The 21866-nt window shown below is 39.7% G+C and overlaps 1 protein-coding gene across 18 annotated transcripts in view; it reads left to right on the forward strand.

The window, feature by feature from the left end:
* The window catches only part of LRRC4C (leucine rich repeat containing 4C), a 1316491-nt gene that overhangs the window by 1226905 nt on the left and 67720 nt on the right, over positions 1–21866 (forward strand). The window lies entirely within an intron of this gene.

Below are 21866 nucleotides of genomic sequence, written 5' to 3' on the forward strand. Positions count from 1 at the left end.
CTGCTACCATATCTGCTAGCATGTGAACTTTTCCCCATCTTCCCACTTATCCTGCTGTATTGAAAAGGCTGATCATTTTCTCATTCTTATTAAATGTAAGTTTTTAAAGATCAGTGATCATGTCTAGCTTGTTCTCTATTATATTCTGAAGTAATAATGTAGCATTTGGCACATAATAGGTGCTTAATAATACTGACTTAGTGAATGGATGAATTGATCTAAGGCTGACTAGATATGAAGCACTGTGCTAGATCCTTAAAGGCATTTATCAGAAATTGTCTTTGTTCCACAGAAGCTTGAAATGTTGTTGAGATAAAACATACTCTCCTAGCATAGTCTAATGCAATAGATTATATGAAACAAAGTGATTGCTATTATCAGTTCTTGTTAGAAATCAGAGATAAGCCAAATCCTGTGAGCTATGTCATGGGGAATGATAGAGTTCTAGAATTCGAATGGAAAGAGAGGGAAGATATGGTGGAACAGCATGAGCTTGTGTGACTCAAAATTAGTGATGAGAGACTTTGGATTAGAAGGTAGATTTATCCTATGGAAAGCCCTAAGAGTAAGCTGAGCTGTAGGGCTCTCAACTCAGTAGCTATGTGGAAGCTTTGGTCATTTCTGAGCAAGAAAAGGACATAATACAATCACTGTTTTAATAAGATTAATATGTGCAGCTGAGTGCAGCATGGATTATCTGTTGATAAATAAAGCATCTGTTTGTGTGAATCTGTGAATTGATATGATAGGTGAGTGCCAGTCTAATTAATTACCAACTCCCGTGGGTCAGATAAGCAGGTAAATGAAGGAGGCTAATCTTGAGGTTAGCACAATTTATGGAGGCTCAAGCTCAAGTGTTACACTTGAGAGAATTATTAGTACAAGAAGCTTCAGCATACACAACGTTAATTTTTCCAGCAGAAATAAACTTCTCAATCAATCCTATAGCTTGTATTTCTGAGTGAAGCTAATAGATTATAAAAGAGTATCAGGTTGTGGATTATTTTGTTGTATGTTATTTCTGTTTTACCTATTTGGTGCAAGATGGGCATGATTTTAACCCTTTCAGTACCCCGGAAGTGGGATATTGAATTATCCACTTAGAAAGCAATTTTGCACGGTAAGAAATAATGTGGTCTCCATAGCCAGAAAGCCTTTGAATTTTAATTACAACACTGCCTTCACTAGTGATCTTGACTATGTTACAACTTGAGCCCATTTTGCTATAATTATGCTTCAAAGAATCATCAAAAAGATTATAATTAGATTTGTATATACAGAGTAATAGACCTTTTAATATGATAATAATCTAACATTTACCTACTATATGCTAGACACTGTGCTTAGAGCTTATATTCATTATCTCAATTAATTGAGTAGGTACTTTTGTAAAATCTTAGATCTACTCTGCCTTTCCAATGAGAAATGTACTCCATAATGAAAATCATATATGCTTTTCTTCATGCCATTTGCATACTTGTGCATGTGTATATATGAATGTGTATGTGCGTGCCCATGTGTGTTGTATGTAGAAGAGGGAATTGAAAGGTGGGAAAACATTCCAAGGTAAGTTACAGGTTATGGTAACAACCAAGAGACTATCTTTAAGGGAATCAAGTCATGGGAAGACTTGCATGTTGCAATAGGTTTTGCTTTTGTTCATCCCATTTACTTCCTTCCCTAGCCCAGAATGGTTCTGGCTGGTTTTCCTTTGCTGTTCACCTGGCTCGGGATAGCCTTCTCCAATTGGGATCATAAATGCTATAGAATTAGTATATCTCTTCCCTGGGGTTTTGTATTTATGTGTCCCAGGTTTTCATTCTATTTGTTTCATCCTTTTCTACCCCTTTGTAGTGTCTGCGTTAAGTCATTCTTAAGCCTTCTGTATTAAAGCCTGTGTGCATTTGCCTGTTCAATCCTTACCCACAAGAAGTAAAAAGCTTCTACTAGAAACACTAGAGTTTGCAATGTATTCTGAACCTCTTAGGTTAAAAGACACTCAAACAAATGTCTTTCTAAGAAGATTCAGGATTCTTTAAGCTTTACGATTCCTATGGTCCAGGTAAAGTATCTTTGGCAGCCAGAAAATGAATTCACTTCTACTTTGGACACTGTATAGATTATTACTGAAGTACTATATTGGGTATTCCATTTGTGGTGATTTTTGACAAATTGCCACACCTTATAAATACTTCATATTTTTACAGTCTAGCCCTGCTCTTTGCCTCTCAGACAAGTTCTAAGAAATTATATATATATATGTATATATATACACATATATATGTATATATTTATTTATATATATTTATATATATTTATATATATATTTATTTATATATTTTATATATATATTTATTTATATATATTTATATATTTATATATATATATATTTATTTATATACATATATATATATTTGGACTTGCTAATAAAATCTTCTTTGCCCTCTGGAAGTCAATGAAATCTTTTTTTTTTGACATCACCTTTTTATTTGCCATACAATTTTTTTTTTGCCATACAAACTTTTACATATTAGAATTTAAGGATTTCTACATACATTTTAACCAAATAAAATGATTTTTGAGAAAATACCTATGAAGAGGTGATTTTTTTCATTTCCAAGGTGATCAATTTCTCCCTTTTCCCCTCATTTCAATAAAGCAAAAATTTTACATGCCCTTCGGGGCACACCCTGACTCCACCTCTGCTACCCACATCCTTGCCCCTGACAAGAAACCTTAGAACACTTTTTATTTCTTCTTTTCTGTCACCCCAATCTCAATCCCTATTTTGCTTTTAATTTTAAATTTCCCTTAAACTCATAGCTTTCAGTTTCAAGACTCTAACTGGGTTTTTATTCCACACATTGCAGGCTGCTTATTCATATCAATTAGATTTGAAAACTCCCCTCCCCACATTCTTGCCCCATTTGAAGTCACTATTTTTTTCCTCCAGTCTTTTCTAGTGTATATACCTTAGACTGTATGATGTAAAGGAATCCTCACTGGATTCCTGTACAACAATATTTTCTCCTTATGGTCAATAGCATGGTCACTGGCTACAGGATTCCTGAGTTGCAATCTTCTTTTTTTGTTTTTTTGTTTTTTTGAGATGGAGCCTTGCTCTGTCGCCCAGGCAATCTCGACTCACTGCAAGCTCCGCCTCCTGGGTTCACGCCATTCTCCTGCCTCAGCCTCCCAAGTAGCTGGGACTACAGGTGCCCGCCACCACGCCCGGCTAATTGTTTTTTTTTTTTTTTTTTTTTTTTTTTTTTTTAGTACAGACGGGGTTTCACTGTGTTAGCCAGGATGGTCTCGATCTCCCGACCTTGTGATCCACCCAACTTGGCCTCCCAAAGCACTGGGGTTACAGGCGTGAGCCACCACGACCAACCGCAGTCTTCTTTAATAATCTATAGTTTTTTTCATTATTATTATACTTTAGGTTCTGGGATACATGTGCAGAGTGTGCAGGTTTGTTACATAGGTATACATGTGTCATGGTGGTTTGCTGCACCTGTCAACACGTCATCTACATTAGGTATTTCTCCTAATGCTATCCCTCCCCCTGCTCCCCACCACCGACAGGCCTCCGTGTGTGATGTTCCCCTCCCTGTGTCCATGTGTTCTCATTGTTCAGCTCCCACTTATGAGTGAGAACATGCAGTGTTTGGTTTTCTGTTCCCGTGTTAGTTTGCTGAGAATGATGGTTTCCAGCTTCATCCATGTCCCTACAGAGGACATGAATTATTTCTTCAGGAACTCTTGTAAGGCAGGCCTGGTGGTGACAAAATCCCTCAGCATTTGCTTGTCTGGAAAATATTTTATTTCTCCTTCGCTTATGAAATTTAGTTTGGCTGGATATGAAATTCTGCGTTGAAAATTCTTTTAAGAATGTTGAATATTGGCCCCCACTCTCTGCCGGCTTGTAGGGTTTTTGCAGAGAGATCCTCCTTTAGTCTGATGGGCTTCCCTTTGTGGGTAACCTGACCTTTCTCTCTGGCTGCCCTTAACATTTTTCCCTTCATTTCAACCTTGGTGAATCTGACGATTATGTGTCTTGGGGTTGTTCTTCTTGAGGAGTATCTTTGTGGCATTCTCTGTATTTCCTGAATTTGAATGTTGGCCTGTCTTTCTAGGTAGGGGAAGTTCTCCTGGATAATACCTGAAGTGTGTTTTCCAACTTGGTTCCATTCTCCCTGTCACTTTCAGGTACACCAATCAAATGTAGATTTGGTCTTTTCACATAGTCCCATATTTTTTGGAGGCTTTGTTTCTTCCTTTGCATTCTTTTTTCTCTTGAATTTTCTTCACACTTTATTTCATTAAGTTGATCTTCAATCTCTGATATCCTTTCTTTCGCTTGATCAATTCAGCTATTGATACTTGTTTCTGCTTCCCAAAGTTCTTGTCCTGTGTTTTTCGTCTCCATCAGGTCATTTATGTTATTCTCTAAACTGGTCATTCTTGTTAGCAGTTCCTGTAACCTTTTATCAAGGTTCTTAGCTTCCCTGCACTGGGTTAGAACATGCTCCTTTAGCTCGGATGAGTTTGTTATTACCCACCTTCTGAAGCCTACTTCTGTCAATTCGTCACACTCATTCTCTGCCCAGTTTTGTTCCCTTGCTGGCGAGGAGTCATGATCCTTTGGAGGAGAAGAGGCATTCTGGTTTTTGGAATTTTCAGCCTTTTTGCACTGGTTTTTCCTCATCTTTGTGGATTTATCTACCTTTGGTCTTTGATATTGGTGACCTTCAAATGGGGTTTTTGCATGGTCATCCTTTTTGTTGATGTTGATATTATTGTTTTCTGTTTGCTAGTTTTCCTTCTAATAGTCAGGCCCCTCTTCTGCAGGTCTGCTGGAGTTTGCTGGAGGTCCACTCCAGACCCTTTTTGCCCTGGTATCACCAGCAGAGGCTGCAGAACAGCAAAGATTGCTGCCTGCTCCTTCCTCTGCAAGCTTCCTCCCAGAGGGGCAGCTGCCAGATGCCAGCCAGAGCCTCTCCTGTATGAGGTGTCCATCAACCCCTGCTGGGAGGTGTCTCCCCATCAGAAGGCACGGGGATCAGGGACCCACTTAGGAGGCAGCCTGACCCTTAGCAGAGCTCGAGCACTGTGCTGGGAGATCTGCTGCTCTCTTCAGAGCCGGCATAGAGGAACATTTAAGTCTGCCAAAGTTGCACCCACAGCTGCCCCTTCCCCCAGGTGCTCTGTCCCAGGGAGATGGGAGTTTTATCTATAAGCCCCTGACTGGGGTTGCTGCCTTTCTTTCAGAGATGCCCTACTCAGAGAGGAGAAATCTAGAGAGGTAGTCTGGCTACAGCGGCATTGTGGCACTGTGGTGGGCTCCGCCCAGTCCAAACTTCCCAGTGGCTTTGTTTACACTGTGAGGGGAGAACAACCTACTCAAGCCTCAGTAATAGTGGATGCCCCTCCCCGCATCAAGCTCACTTGATGGGGGGGGTTCCAGGTGCCATTGGGGTATGAAAAAAAACTCCTGCAACTAGCTCAGTGTCTGCTCAAGTGGTCACCCAGTTTTGTGCTTGAAACTCAGGGTGCTGATGGTGTAGGCACCCAAGGAAATCTCCTGGTCTGTAGATTGTGAAGACTGTGAGAAAAGCATGGTATCTGGGCCGAATAGCACTGTCCCTCATGGCTTCCCTTGATTAGGGGAGGGAGTTCCCCAACCCTTTGTGCTTCCCAGGTGAGGCAACGCCCCATCCTGCTTCTGCTCGCCCTCCATGGGCTGCATCCACTGCCTAACCCGTCCCATTGACATGAACCAGGTACTTCAGTTGGAAATGCAGAAATCACCCACCTTCTGCATTGGTCTTGCTGGGAGCTACAGACCAGAGCTGTTCCTATTCCACCATCTTGCCCAGGAATCAAGGAAATCTTATGACTATTTTATTACCCTTGAAATATGATATAGCCAAATATTGATATGATATTTTGATATGATCAACATCTTTCAGATTAGACACCAAGTGCCTATATAATGTTATCACAACTCATATTCAAATATGAACTAGTTCACAGATATATATATAAAATATATATATAAAACAATTATAGACATTTATTTATTTATTTATTTATTTATTTGAGACAAGGTCTCACTCTATCACCCAGGGTGGAGTGCAGTGGGGTGATCATGGCTCACTGTAGCTTTGACCTCTTGGGCTCAAGAGATTCTTTTGCCTCAGCCTCCTGAGTAGCTGGGAATACAGGTGCATGCCACTATGCCTGGCTAATTTTTCATTTTTAGTAGAGATGAGGTCTCACTATTTTGCCCAGACTGGTCTTAAACTCCTGGGCTCAGTTGATCCTTCTGCCTCAGCCTCCTGAAGTGCTGGGATGACAGGCAAGAGCTTCTGTGTATGGCCAGTAATGGAATTTTAGACCAAGAATTATTACAAACTTTAGAGACTATGTAAACTCTGAATGACAAATAGGTTTCATCCTTAATGCCAACTCTGATTGATAAGATGTAATTATATGAGTTACAGTGAGGATTTTTGGCTGCATCCAACTCACCTGGGAAGAACACTGCATTCAATTAGTAATGCTGGGACGTGACAGGAATGGGAATTTCCATAATCATGCAAGAAATTTAACACAGTTCCTTTAAAACAAAAACAGTGAGGCACAAAGAAATTATATTATTTGCATGTTTAGAGTGTGGGATAAATGTGTGCTTAGAGTGTGGGATAAATGTGTGCTTACAGCGTGGACTGGAGGTGAAACAGCTACAGTATTTTGAAAATAGAATGCAATTTGAGAAAATGAAACAGCAAAGTAATTCCTTGGTGAAGTCATTCAAACCTGGGTCTTTTTTATTCTCAGTGTTGGTGGTGCTGTTTATGAGAGGTGGTCAAGCAACTGGCCTTGGAGTCACATTAACCTAGGTTCAAATTTTGGTTCCCATCACATGGGGCCATTTTCCTGAGCTCCTGTTTCCTCATTTGTAAAATTAAATATTGGGTTGATTGATGTATTGTGTGCGAGGTGCTTGGCATAATGCTAAGTAAGTACTCAAGTAATATATTCAATAGTAGTAGTAATAGTGCTGTCTTTTCCCTGCCTAAATCAAAAAAACTAAATCAACACATTTTGACCAAATGAAAGACCTCTTGAATCTGCAAGTATCTCAAGCTCCCTTTGCTGTAAGCCTTCCCCTCAGGGAAATTGAAGGTGGGAGGTGGGAGGTTCTTTTGAAAACGCTTTGAGAAAAATGATATAAAAATGTAATTTTCTATCAGTATCATCACTTTTTTTCTTATTCTGTAGCACCCAGATTCTCTGACTCAGGCTAGACACATGAGTATAACTATTTGCTTATTCAAGGAATCCTTACTTTCTAGATTGCATCCTCAGGTAAAATCATTTTGTGTTTTAATGACTTCATTAAAATCCCCCCACCCCCAATTCTTCAGGAATTGTCACATATTAAAATTCGTGTTCAAAGCATATCTAAGCAAGAAGGTGACTTTCCGAGTTCATGTTCTAATTGATGATACAAACTGCTAATTAAATGCATCTGTGTCCAATCAAAACATATCTAGAATTCAGCAGTACAGCTGTGTGCCGGAGGAACTGCATGGGAGATTTGATTGGTGATGGCATGAGGACATAATTTGTCCTCGGCCAGTGGTTCCCAAGTCTGGCAGAACCTCAGAATATTCTGGAGGAGCTTTTAAAAATTCATGCAGTATTCCGTCCGCCACACCTCCAACGTTGGCACCCTAAGAATTTTATTTGTAACCTCCCAAAAAGATTTCTAATGGTCAGCCAACATTGCAAATTATAGTTCTATATCTAAAGTATTTGGATGGAACAGAAAGAAGGCCTGGCTTGGTTCAGAGTTCTTAAATTCACTTGCCTCTAGATTCTCCCATTTTCGTCAAAATCTCAGGTTAGTTCTTATTTTCTTATCGCATCTTCTCTGCCATCCTCGGGTACGGGTTTTATAGCCTGCTGAAAACTGCAACTTTTTTCACTTTAACAGAAAAAGTAGGTGAGTCTTTGGCTTTGCTTCAATGTTGCTGGATATGAAGTTTCCATTTATAATAATCTGCTCTTTGGAAACGTCATTTGCTGTGATTCTTTGGGTGATTATGAAAAGTTTGTATTGAGTAACTATAGGCAGTTCGCATGTAGAACAATGGCTAGCTGTTATAAATAATATTGACAACATGGTGCATTTTAAACAGCATGTATGTTTAAAACGTTAACCTACATTGCTCAATGTTATCCTTAAAGGTTGTGTTTTCTTGTCAAAACTATTTCCATCACGCTCATTCTTAGAGTCTTATCCACCTCTAAAGATAACTGCCCTCAAATTAGCACACATATTCAGATGATCACATAGAGGCTTTGTTTAAGTAAAATAAAACTTAAATACTATATTCATCATCTCCTTTTAGGTTATGGTTTGATCTTTTAGCCAGTGTCTCTTCTGGTTGTTATTTAAATCGACCTCAAGTCAAGTAGCTACTATATGATGTGCCAAGCCCGTTGCTAATTCTGTTTCTATCACCTCACTTCTTTTTATAGAAGGGTTTGAAGAAGGGATCATGATGCTGCTTTTCTACAGTTGAAGAAACTGAGGCCCACAGAATAGCTGTATGAACCCAGGTCTTCCTAACTATAAAACCCAAGCAAATGGTTATATTTTTTTGTCCTGGGGAATCTATGTAAGGCAAAAACACAACACAATGGTTTACTCTAGGAGGTAAAGAACCAGAATTTATAGAACCAGGTTCTTTAAAATCCAATTTGTAGTAACAATTTTAAAAAGAGTGATCGAGAAATAGCTTTTAAAAAAACATTAAAAAGAACTTAGCAGACTCTATTAAAAGGAGAAATAAAGGAAAAGAAACAAATCTCATTTTTAAAATATTTACTAGATCACAACAGAAATAGAAAGAAACAAGACCATGAGGTTAAATCAGTGTTTCAGGTGGGTGACCTAAATCTTAGCGCTCAAGCATGTGAATAAAGGGCTGGCCCAGATCCAAAAGGCAAACAGCAGACAGACTGGTTTTGTTGACACACAATCGGGTTTGCCCATTACATAATAAATTTTCCCTAATGTTAGAACACTTAAGAGATTGAATGAAAGCCTCCATGACTGTTTCAGGTAATTTAATGCCAAAATTTATTCCTTAAAGAAGTTATCAATCAATAGAATATCAAAGACTTGCACAGGTGTACACAAAGAAAGCTTTTATGTCAACTATTTCTGCATCCTTTTCATTTCATGTCATCAAGGTCTACTTTAAAGCCTCTTTCCAGGAATCAGGACCATAATTTGTATTTGGCATTGGATGTAGATATGTGTGTGTGTGTGTGTGTGTGTGCGCGTGTGTGTCTATAACATTTTCCCCCTATTTGGAGATAGCAGCCCCCAGGTTTATAGAGCATGAGAAAGGAACCTTGCTGCCTTCTGCACCAGTTTTGAACAGAGCAAACCCTGCTCTGATATAAATCTTTTTGTTCAAACCTTTTGAAACCATAAAAACGATAACAATAATAAAAGTATGCATGAATAGAAACATGCAAGGGAGAAAAATGATGCAAACTCAATACAGTAAAATACATTTAAACTCAATACTAAAAAATGGTTTGCATTTCTTTTTATATTTTTGATAATAGGAGCTCTATGAACAAACATTCATCCTGAGTTTTACTAAAAATTTCATTACTTGATGCCAAATATATTGTGTTCACATGAGTCCTCGATAGTCATATGTATAAGGAAATCCATTGAAATGTGAGGGACACATAGAATAAGTATTTTCAAACACAATTTAAGGTTGTAGGACCAAAAAGGAAGTCAGAATTTCACTTTGCTCTTTGTACCAAGACCTTTGCATTTAGAAAAATAATTCAAAGTTCAGTTGAAGAAACAATATCATTTGATTTCTGCTGGTAGTTCACCTTCATTATTTTGCTACCGATAAAAACTGGCTTCTTAATGCTTCAAGCTAGAGTTTTTCTATCTTCCTTCAGTATTCTTAACTTTAAAATAGTCATCTAATTAGTTATTCTATACTGGGCCTTGAACAGTAGATCTTTAAACATAATTCCCTTATATTCATATCCCTGGATATTCTCTCTCCTTCCCCTAACCCCCTTTCACTTCTGGCTGGGTAGCAGAGGATCTCTCTCTTTCACTTTCCCTGACCCCCACACACCTTTCTCTTTTCCTCCCTCCATGCATTTTTCTCCTCTAAGGGCTGATTTCTGGAGTGAGAGTGTGTGTTGCATCTGTTCTCTACAGGGTATTGATTGTAAAAGCTCCTCATCTATGAAAGTCATTTGGAATCCTCTACTCAACCTAGTGATGGAGGAACAGATTTTACTCCAGAAAGGGGGCAGTGTATTGCTGGGAGGGCAAAGGAAGTTGAAAAATGATCAGAACATCTAACTTGCCGGAGTCCCTTTCCTTCTCTTTGCCCTTCTTTCCTTGCATGTATACCACAGATGGCTGGGCTGGTTAATCTTCAGGGTCCTTCTCAGTGGTGCCAGTATCGTATGGTGGTTGAAATTGGCTGCTCCTTTTCAAGAGAAGATCAGAGTCACCTCTGTGGGCAGAGGAGGGGAGGTAGATGGTGTTCCCATTTTCCCTATCTGATAAGGAATTGCAAGGGGCCTTCTGAGAGCTGTCAATCCAAACATTTACACACGGAGCGAAGCCAATAGAAATGCAGCAATCTAAAATTTGTATCAAAAACACTGATTCAGCAGCTTAAAAAAAAGGAAAATTTTCCCGAAAGGCATTTCACCTTGAAGTATTCTCATCTTCAGCTGAGTGTGCCTGTGCTGCTCCCAAGCAGTGTTAAGAGTTCAGATGTAATTTTGCATTTGGCACAAAGCCAGCTATCAAAGCCAAGAGAGAAGTCAGGGTTCAGGCTTCCTTAGGCTTCCCCCACCACCCCCACTGCTGAGTGGTTGAAATTTATTTTATTTTATTTGTTCCCAGGCAGGGAGAGATGATCCGATTTGAGCCCCAGGCAGTCGCCGCGGCTCCTTTGTTGGTTCTCCTGCTTGGCAGAGGCCTGCTATGGCCTGACTGAAATGTGTCAGTGGCAGCAGTTGCTGCCATCCCCCAGCACAGGCCTGCCACTCTCGAGCCACCGAGGGCATCCTGCACAAAATGCTTCCTGACAGAGGGGCCCCAGCCACACAGAGAGATCAAGTGGCAGGGTGCACAGGGGTGAGAGGATTTGCTTAAAGGGGAAACCAAACCCGTCCATCAGCATCTCTTCCTTATTGAGCTGGTAACTGCAGAAATGTCAGAGGGAGGCGGGCTTTCAGGAAGCCTACCTTCCCCTGGCAGTGATGTGCTGTTATTGTGCAGGCTCGAAGTGATCTAGGGTAAACTTATGCTGAGCCCAACAGCCTAGTGTCATTGTACTACTGGCCGAGCAAAGATTGTGTAATCCATGGCTTTGAAGAGAAAGACATAAAGGTGATGTAGACTCATAGACTAGGCGTCGTACATCCGTGTGACCATGCAGAACAGGCTTTCCAGTTTCTAAGCCCTCCAGCTGCACTAGAGACTGTAAGAAAAAGCTTTGTGCTTTGTTTTTCACAGCCTCAACAATATCCAATTCAGGGAGATTTGGTCTGGGAAGGAGAGAGGAGGAGGAATGAAGAACATCTTAGTCATGTCCTATTTTTTGCCCATCCAGGGTATCTGTCTCAGTCTTCTTCCTGGCATCCTTGCTGGGAAAAATAAAAAGCTTAAATTTGGAAGACAGGAGAGTCAGGAGAAATTCCCAGACACTCAGAGAAATGAGAACAGCATTAACTAAAATTATGATACAGGATAAGTCAGTCTTACCACATTGTAGACTCCCTGTTTTGTGCCTTTGATAGTTTATTTATTCATGTATTCGTTCCCCCATTAAATCACCCAATAGATTATTGCTGAGCATCTACTGTAGGCAGAACCAGAGTCTAGAATAGTTAACAAGAAACAACTAAGGTGCTGTCTTCCTAGAAGCTCTCTTATAAACAAATAAGCAAGCAAAATACAGATTGCAGGAAGTGCTAAGGAGAAGTAAATTGGCTTCTATGGTATTTGGAGACAATAGGGGAAAGTGATGCTGCTTGGCGTTGGGAGGATGGAGAAGGCTCCTGTGAGGACAATAGGGACTGAAAGAAGACAATGAGCTACCACGGGAAGCGGGAGGGAAAGGGGAAGAACATTCCAAGGTCCTGGATATTGCATCTTTCTGAGATGCCCAGGGACTCACTGCTTCTCCTGCTATTCTCCTCCCATCCTCATCCAAGACCTCAGGTATCCAACTTGGTCTCCTTTACTTTATAACTATGTTATATTGAGCAAGTTTCTTCACCCCTCTCATGCTCTTTCTTTGTCTGAAAAATGGGGATTATAGAAGATATAGGCTGCATATTGATGATTATTTTAATATAAAATTTTTTAAAATTCTAGCACAGTGCCTGGCACTTTGGAGGCACTTGACAAAGCTTAGTTCCCGTTCTCACACTTCTCATGCTTCTCACTAAATTTCCTCCATCACACCTTTTTCAGATGCCTGACTAAATTATAAGTGGCAACTCTTCCTAGAGATAGTAGCATTTTAGGAGGGGCCAAATGGTGCGGCGTCAGTCCCTGTATAGGAAAGGTTGTGATTGGGGGTGGGGTGGTAATGGAGGAGTTTCTTGGGCTCTTGAATCAAGGCTTGTTGACAGCTGTCTACAATTTCTATTAAGCCCTGGAAACTGAAAATCCTGGTTTTCAGCCCTGTAATTCTCAGTCTTTGGGGTAGGTAAGGTCAGGGTGGCCCATGCTTGCTTGAGAAAAGGGTGAGGTTGAAGAAGAGTTATTATAAATGAACACACACAAGCACATGCAAATACACAATAGGTAAAATGGAAACATCCCAAAAGTGCAGTTAGCTTCACCATCTTCACATATCACTCTGCCCCTCCTAAAAGTGTTCACACTGTGTCCCATTGCTGTACTCAGCAGGCTGTCAACCAAGGTGTTAGCTGACAACAGATTCTTACTGATGGTTTCCCCTGTAAGGTTTTACACCTGTCATGAAACTTGTTTAAAACTCACTTTGCACACCTTATTTAAATGTTATCATGTGAAAGAATCTCTCCTGGGATGAATAGGGATTTGTAGCAGGAAGCGCAGTAGAAAGGAGGCAGCCTGTGAACACAAGCTGTCCTAAGAGGTGGAAAATGGGGATGATTGACTCTTTCTTAGAAGGTGGAGAGTCTCTTTATTCTAATTGGAGATTCTTGGGTGTGAGATTGCATTCCCTCCCTCCAGAGATGCAGTTATCTGCCATTCTCACCTCTCTTCTTTCGAGGTAGAGAAGAAATGGGTGTAAGTGATGCATGTGGATTTTTTAGTGAAATTCTGACATCTGCGGAGATTGACTTCGTTCTTAACATTGAGATTTGATTTCGTAGACTTTGCCACTTGGAGTGCTATTGGAAATTCAATGACCTTCCCAAGACTGCCACAGATTCTTGTGGAGTTTTCATTTCTACAAGTCTCCTGGCTCCATATTTCCAACTTGTTGGTATTTCCTTATTCTTGCCTAGTTTCTCTGTGATTATTCCCTTGTTTTCTTCTATTATCAATCCAAATATTGACCACAGATGCTTTTTTATTCTATTTTTGTCCCTGTAATCCCACTCAAAAGAGACAATTTGTGGTAAGGATTTTACTGGTCCCCTGTATTAGAACAAGACATATTTGAAATCTTAATATTTAATATTATTCTTCATAAAGATTCCCTCAGTTATTTCCACTAACATGGGCTTCAACTTCCCTCTTGATCTCATGAGCCAATTTGAATACCCTACATACACATATCAGCAATTTCTGCTGTGCCCGTGTAATTCCTCTTTCAGCTCAGAACACCTTTGAATGGACAACAGTCATAAACCAGAACTGTCCCAGGGAAATTGGGATGTACTGTCACTCAAATAGCACAAACATAGCTAAGCAACCAGCTTAACATCTGATTTTTGCTGCTGCTTCTCCTTACTTTTTACTGATGTGCTCTAGCTCTGATTCAGTTTCAGTTCTGTTCTTAACTCTAAGCTCTGTCTTCTGTTAATGATTTATGTTATTGTCTTTTTCAGGATCCTCTGACACTCAACTCTTGACCCCTCTCAAGGACCTTGACTTGCACTGCTGATATCCTCAATTCAGGCTCCCTTTAGAGTACTAGCCAACCTCTAGCATAATCACAAGACCTAACATCTAGCCCCTGGCTAGGGATAGTAAGGCAGAGGGTAAGGACTGAGGGGGAATACCATGTAAAGTTGGCCTTTGCTGAGATTCGCGTTTTCAAAATGCAAGCACTTCAAACAGCATGTTTCTTTTTCCTCTTGTTAGCTCAACCTTTTCAATGAACAAAAAAAAAAAAAAAGCTGCACATAGTTTCTGATTGGTGTTATAATGAGATCATTATCCTATCTTGAGCATGTTATAGAAGTCACTTTCCAGGCCATAAACTGCAGTGTAGAATTGAAGGTCTTAAAAGAACACACCTGAACAGTGGTCAGCTTCCTGATGATTGACTCTAGTCTTCTCACCTCTTTGGCAGCGGGTGCTGTGAGGTTACTGTTATAGGAAAAGCACTGCAATCTGTAAGCTCAGCTCTTTGGTCCATTTCTAGAGATGTGAAAAAAGAAAACAACAACAAACATTTGAGTTATTATTTTTCCCCCAAACAGAGACTCTGTGGTAATTTCATTATTGATAATTGCAAAGGAAAAAGCACTCAAATGAAAGAAATTAATGTCCAATTTGCCTTTCAGTGGCCCGAAGCATATATGATAGCCATTGCAATCAAATAAAAGGATGACTTTTAAACAGAAAAAAAATGCCTTGATTAAATTCATTCTTCCCTCCCCCCAGTATGTGTATTCTTACATTTTCCTGGATGTTACCAAATTTGCAAAGTACATTTTTTTAAAAATCTTTGTATTTTTTGCTAATCATAAAGCGAAATTCTTATTATAGGCAGTAGCACATAGTGGTTAATAGCTCAGGTAATGAAGCCAAACCAGCTGGATTCACATATCTGCTGTGCCATCTACTAGCTTAGCAAACTTTCTAACCTCTCTATCCCCCCTTTTTAAAAAAAAACTATAAAATAAGAGTGATAATAGTACTTACCTCTTCCCATTATTATGAACACTAAATTAGTTAACACATGTAAAGTTCTTAGAATAATGCATGATAAGAATTCAGTAAATGTTGGCTACAAATACAATTGGAGGAAACTGAAAATACAAAGAGAGATAAAACTGAAAAACACATAAACGAATAAATCACCTATCAACCTAGAGTTCCATGCACTTGACATTTGGAATATTTTCATTGTGAGAATTGTGTATTGGTAGGTTTTTGTGTATATTCGTGTTTGCATTTGTGTATCTGTATCATACTGTAAATGTGGCTGTGTATCTTTTTTCTTTAACTATTACTGTTGAACATTTTGCATGCAATTAGAATTATTTTTATACTTTTCAGGGGCTGCATACAATTGTAAAATAAGACATTTTTGGAAATTACTTATTCTGTGGCATTTAGTTCATAAAATAATTAAGTAAGGTACTAAGCCTTATGCTGAGATAATAAAGAGATGCAGAAATTTTATAGAGTAACTCTTTTTTTATGTTTATATATACCCTGAAGAATCCAGAAGTTATACTTGTTTGTTTCCTCTGGTGCTAAGCAAGGGTGGTATGCGAGATTTGTATCTGGGAGTTTAGGCCAGGATGGTTGAGGCAGTGGGGAGGAGAGAGAGACATAGTTTGGGAAGGTGGATGTAATATACATCTCATAATAGTGTTATAAGGATAAAATTAAATAAGACTGGGCATGCAATGTGCTTAGCAGAAAAAGTGTTTAATAAACTTTAATGAGTATTGTTGTTATTAATACTTTTTACTTATTACTTTACAAAGTATATTTTAAGTGCTTCCAAATTAATAGGCAGAAATACATTTAAACATTTGGGTTTACCTCATTCTGAATCAGTTAGCTTTCCTAATAAGAGAGAGAGGGAGAGCATCAAGGAATGAAATTTCCTGATAATTACATTTCCTCACATTAATAAATATTTGAATCACTCTCATTTTGTGTCCACCACTTGGAGATGTGAGAGGGAAGGGGATTGGCCATAGGATGCCATCCAAAGGGAAGAGCAGACTCTGAGTCCTGGGGTGGGCTGTGCTTGGGTAACCAGCTCTGGCCCTGATGGGCAAAGCTTCATTTCCCTTCTCTCTCTTTTCTATTGTTCATTTAAGTGCCACCCTGGCTTTCTCATCTAACTCCCCATTAAGCCCTCTCCTCATGGTTGGGTAAGAATGAACCAGAAATGGATTTGCTAAATATTCAATTACCCACATTATCTTGCTCTGTTGCTATCAAACGAAGCTGAACTAGCTCAGCTCTCAGACAGTGTGTACCAAGATAGCAAGTCCTGTTTTACATAGCTCTCTAGGACTTCCATGATTACCATCTGAATGAAAAGTCCATCACAGAGCACATCTGCCTATGTTGAATGTGAATGCTACACTGACCTTGTTTTCCTAATTTGTAGCATACCCTATGTGCCTGAGGGATAGAGGTGAGTCCAGAAAAGGCTAAATCACAGAATTATTTGCAGTATGCCTTACTTCGAGTGAAGTGTATGTAAAATACAGTTTTAACTTCAAACTCGCTGGAGACAAAGGAGGGAAAAAACCTCAGTCTCTTTTTTTCTTCCCTTTCTTTGTTTGTTCCCACATCTTCTTTTTTGTAACAAATATATGTGGTATTATGCATGGTACGCAAATGGGAGAGGAAGAAGGGAAAGGAGGGAGACATGGAGAGAGGGAAGAAGGAGGATGGGAGGGAGGAAGGGAAGAAAGATCTTATTTTGATCCATCCTGGAGAGAGCCGTGGTGATAGGAATGAAGCATCTTAGTTTGAGACACAGAAAATGTTTTGCAGGCTGACCATTATGACAAAACATCTTAACATATTACTCGAAGGGTATTATCTTCCAGATTGTGCCTACCTTGGTGACAGAACAAGACTACTGCGTCTGCTAGATGCCATCACTGGACTTTCTATGCTGTTTGTGGTCACAATCAGAGAAAAGTGCTGCCCATCTCTGATCCAACTCAACTCTTCAGTTGTTAAAGCTATAAAATTAAAGCCTGTGGGGACTTTATGAAAAATACAAAACAAAAAATGCAGCATATCATTTTCCCCAAAGTTGTACACGACTGTGTACTTATATGCTACAGTGAATGCATACACACATGTACACACACACACATGCAAACATCTCCTTACACTCATGAAATTCAGTAGGAAAAACCACTGCTGCCAAGTGTCCACTTGTTGGTCAGCAAAGGTGCGGTGACAGACACAAAAGAAGAGCTGTTCTAAGTAAGAGTAAAGAGGAAATCAACAGAGAGATGTGATAAAATTGGGGTCTAGCCATATTCCAACAAAAAATCCCAGAAATGTGCTCTTTTATATAGTCCCTCAGTGCTATTGATTTGGTTCATGTCACATAGAACATACTTCTGGTAATGCTGCCAGGATCCCTCCCACTCAACGTCTGCCCCCTCTTACTACAGACCGGGGATCTCAAGAGGAAGAGGATAGGGTAGGAGGGGTTTTTCAAAATATGCATGTCTGCTTCTAAACTAAAGGTATAAATTGCTGAACTCATCTCCATAGTAAATTATTCATCATCTTATTTTCAAATTAAAAAGCTTTCTTTCCTTTTTCCCATATGTGCAGATGTGAATAGCTTTGTGTTACGATACATGAGTTCTAGTTGTAAAAACATTCTTTAAGAAATGATTTCTTAGCTGATTTGATAATTATGTTATTTGGACCATAAATAAAAAGCCTGGTTTTAAATATCGAGTTTTAAAATGCAAATGATATTTTACTTTAATCTAATTACTTCTTTAATAGTTTTATTTCAGATTTTAGGTAATTGACAATGTATTGGTGTAATTATGTATTTATTTAGTTACAGTTCATTTCCAAGGTGTCATTCCTAAGGAAAATGTGTCAAATAACAACTGACAGAGAAAGTATGATACATCTATCTGCCTATTCATTTTTCTACCTCTGTCACATATGTTTGTACACACACATACACACACAGACAGACACACACAAGGAGAGAGAGAAAGGAGACAGATTCTCAACATTGTTACTAACCAGATGCGACTAAAAAGAACAAAGTAGTCTTTTCCATTCAGCTCCTGTATCTAATTATAACATGTTCGTCTTCAAATGATGAGGTTACATGTTTTAGTTTTACCCAGTGATGTCTTGTTTTGGAGTCCTGTCTTTTCTCTGCTGCTGGTGCATCTTATTCTTTCAGGGATCATTTAACTGACATTTCCAGAGCACGTGCTGGACGCAGGGGTCCTGATCCCTGTGTCTATGGCCCTGCCCTTGAGAAGCACTCAGTCTCCAGGGAGAATCAGACAAACTAAGCAGGTGCTTACTGTGCACTGGGATGTTATAAGCAAAGGAGGCCAAGGAACACATATTGTTTGAATGCTTTCTTCTAGGTCAGCTACTTTGCTCAAGAGATGCTCAATTTAATGGTCACTGTGGCCTCAGGTGGTGGACATTATTATTTTTACTTTCCTGATGTGAAAACTAAGCCTCAAAGAATTTCTGTGTGTCAGTGAGGCCTCAACAAGAAACTTAACAGCTAGCACATTCAAATTAGTATAATTTAAATAAGGTTTAAGAAAGGGATGACCAGCTAGGTGTGGTGGCTCGCACCCGTAATCCCAGCAATTTGGGAAGTTGAAACAGGAGGATCCTTGAGCCCAGGAGTGTGAGATCAGTCTAGGGACCATAGGGAGACCCTGTCTCTTGAAAAGTTTTTTTAAAAATCCAGGCATGGTGGCACACACCTGTAATTCTAGCTACTTGGGAGGATGAGGCAGGAAGGTCCCCGGAGCCCAGGAGGTCAAGGTTGCAGTGAGCCGAGATTGTCCCACTGCAATCCAGCCTGTACAACCAAGCAGGACCGTATATCAAAAAAAGAAAGAAAGAAAGAAAGAAGGAAAGAAAGAAAGGAAGGAAGGAAGGAAGGAAGGAAGGAAGGAAGGAAGGAAAAGAAAGAAAGAGAAACAGAAGAAAAGAAAAGAAAGAGAAAGAAGAAAGTTAAGAAAAAAAATACGGGGATAGCTTTTCAAGTGTGAGTGGTTTGGTGAACCGTAAGAGTCAAAGCAGTAAGTAACCTGGGGCGAGGAAGAGAAGAGCTATCACTACTCCTAGGCCTGAAGAGACAGAAGAAGGGAAAGGCTACTGGTAGCCAGGAGAGAGTCACGCAGAGAAGGTCATTTTAAGAGCAATGATATTTCTTTGAAGATTAGAGAGAGCCCAACCAACCCCACGAGGAGGGAACCAGAGGAATATGCGGCCTGCCTTTCCCCATCTCCCTCCCTCTAGTCTCCTGCCAGTATCTGCCATAGGATGAAGCTGATCTATAGCTAGAGAGCAAAGGAACCCATCGATTTTGTAGTACAAGCTCTTGTCTTAACAGGGTGGAGAAGGGAGAGAGTGGATATAGGGGAACAAATGTAAAACACTTGGGATATTTTGATATTTGCAGAAGGCCATAAAGCAGTTTTAGAATGAAATAATTAATCCCAGATGTATTCCCTAACTTTCTAGCTTACCCTTAGCTTAAGCAGCAAATGGATAGGTCTGCTCCTGTTGGATCCCAGCAGCTGCAGTTTCACTACGTTAACTGGGGTTGTATACCATTGTTTCTTTCTAGTCTTTCTTTTAGGCCACCTCCATGTTGCCTCTTCACTTCTGCTCATTTCATAACTGCTCATTCATTTACCTTCTATAAATATCCAGTTTAGGTAGGCAGAATTTCCACGACCTATCTATTTGCTCAAATATGTTTACCAAGTGAATAGATATGCATTTCCAGACTCTTTGGAAGCTCACTGTTTTCTCTTTGTTCCTTTCTTGCCATCGGGGAGTTCAGCCTCCAGATGGCAATAAGATGATGTGGCAGCCTATTTGACTCATGCTATTGATATCAGTAATAAAATACTAACATACAAGCAGATAGAGCCCTATACTCTTATCAGGATCTGTGCATTGATTATAGCATTTATTTCTAACAACCACCTTGCATGCTAAGCAAGCCATATGCACCTCCTACTGCTTTATATTAGTCAAAATTGAAGTCTTTTCTTTTTTTTTTTGAAACAGAGTCTCACTCTGTCGCCCAGACTGGAGTGCAGTGGTGCGATCTCAATTGACTGCAATCTCAGCCTCCCGGGTTCACGCCATTCTCCTGCCTCAGCCTCCCGAGTAGCTGTGACTACAGGTGTCTGCCACCATGCCCGGCTAATTTTTTGTATTTTTAGTAGAGACGGGGTTTCACCGTGTTAGCCAGGATGGTCTGGATCTCCTGACCTTGTGATCCGCCCGCCTCGGCCTCTCACAGTGCTGAGATTACAGGCACGAGCCACCGCCCTTGGCCAAAATCAAAGTCTTTATGCAAATTGGTAACCATTCAGTGCAATTTAGCAACCATTTATAAAGCAACTACTATGTGCCAGGCTCAATTCTAGCCATAAACACTCAGGGTACATCACTGGGGAAGAAATACAGACAAAGATATCTGATCTTGTTAAGTGAGGGAAAATAGAAAAGAAGCAATAACCAGAAAATGCAAGGAAATTATAAAGTATGGTTCAGTGAGACAAGTGCTGTATAATAATAACAACAGGAAAATGGAGGTGCATAAGGGAAAAATGGCAGTGGAGAAACATAAAGTATAAAATTTTGAATGAATTGCTCAGGTAAGGTTTTATGGGAAAGTGACATTTGAGCAAAGATCAGAAATAGATGAGACTCTGAGCCATATAGCTATCTGGGGGAAGATAATTTCAAGCAAAGAGAATAGGTGGAAGCATGCCTGGTTCATTCATGAAATGCCAAGGAGCACAGTGTGACTGGAAAGTATATAGTGAGGGAGAGAAGTTGGAGCTGAAGATAAAGAAGGTAGGAGACTTGGAGATAATGGGCAATGATATAAGCTCTTCAGGCCATGGGAAAAACTAGAATGGTAGAGCTAGATGTGTTCATGCTTTTACGTTAAGTAAGATGGCAGTCAGTGGTGGGTTTTGACCAGAGATGGTTCTGATTTAACTTATATTTCGAGTAAGTATCCTCATCATTTTGTTGAAAAAAAGACTCTGGCAGAACAAAAGTAGAAACTGGGAAATTTACATTAAATAATTAATTATAAGTTATAAAAAGAGCAATTTTAAAAGTGGAAGGGGACTGGGTGTAGTGGCTCACACCATTAATCTCAGCAATTTGGGAGGCTGAAACAGGAGGATCACTTGAGGCCAGAAGATCAAGACGAGCCTGGGCAATATAGCAAAATCCAATTTCTACAAAAAGTAAAATAATTAGCTGGGTGTGGTCATGTGCACCTGTAGTACCAGCTACTGAAGAGGCTGAGGCTAGAGGATTGCTTGAGCCAAGGATTTCAAGGCTGCAATGAGCTATGTTTGCACCAACCACACTGATGCCTGGGCAACAGAGTAAGACCCTGTCTCTTAAAAAAAAAAAAAAAAAAAAAAGAGTGGAAAAAAAGAATCCATAAAGTTGTCTTTTAAAACACCAATCTAATTATTTTATCCCTTGCTCGAATATCGTGCATGGCTGCCTTATCTCTCAGTCCCATTCATTTAGTTATTTTTTAAATGTTTACTAAATTGCCACCATGTGATAGACACTGTTCTAGATGTTCAGAATGAACAGTGAACAAAATACATCATCCCTGCACTCA

Source organism: Macaca thibetana, chromosome 14, assembly GCF_024542745.1.
Source record: "Macaca thibetana thibetana isolate TM-01 chromosome 14, ASM2454274v1, whole genome shotgun sequence".
Taxonomy (NCBI): domain Eukaryota; kingdom Metazoa; phylum Chordata; class Mammalia; order Primates; family Cercopithecidae; genus Macaca; species Macaca thibetana.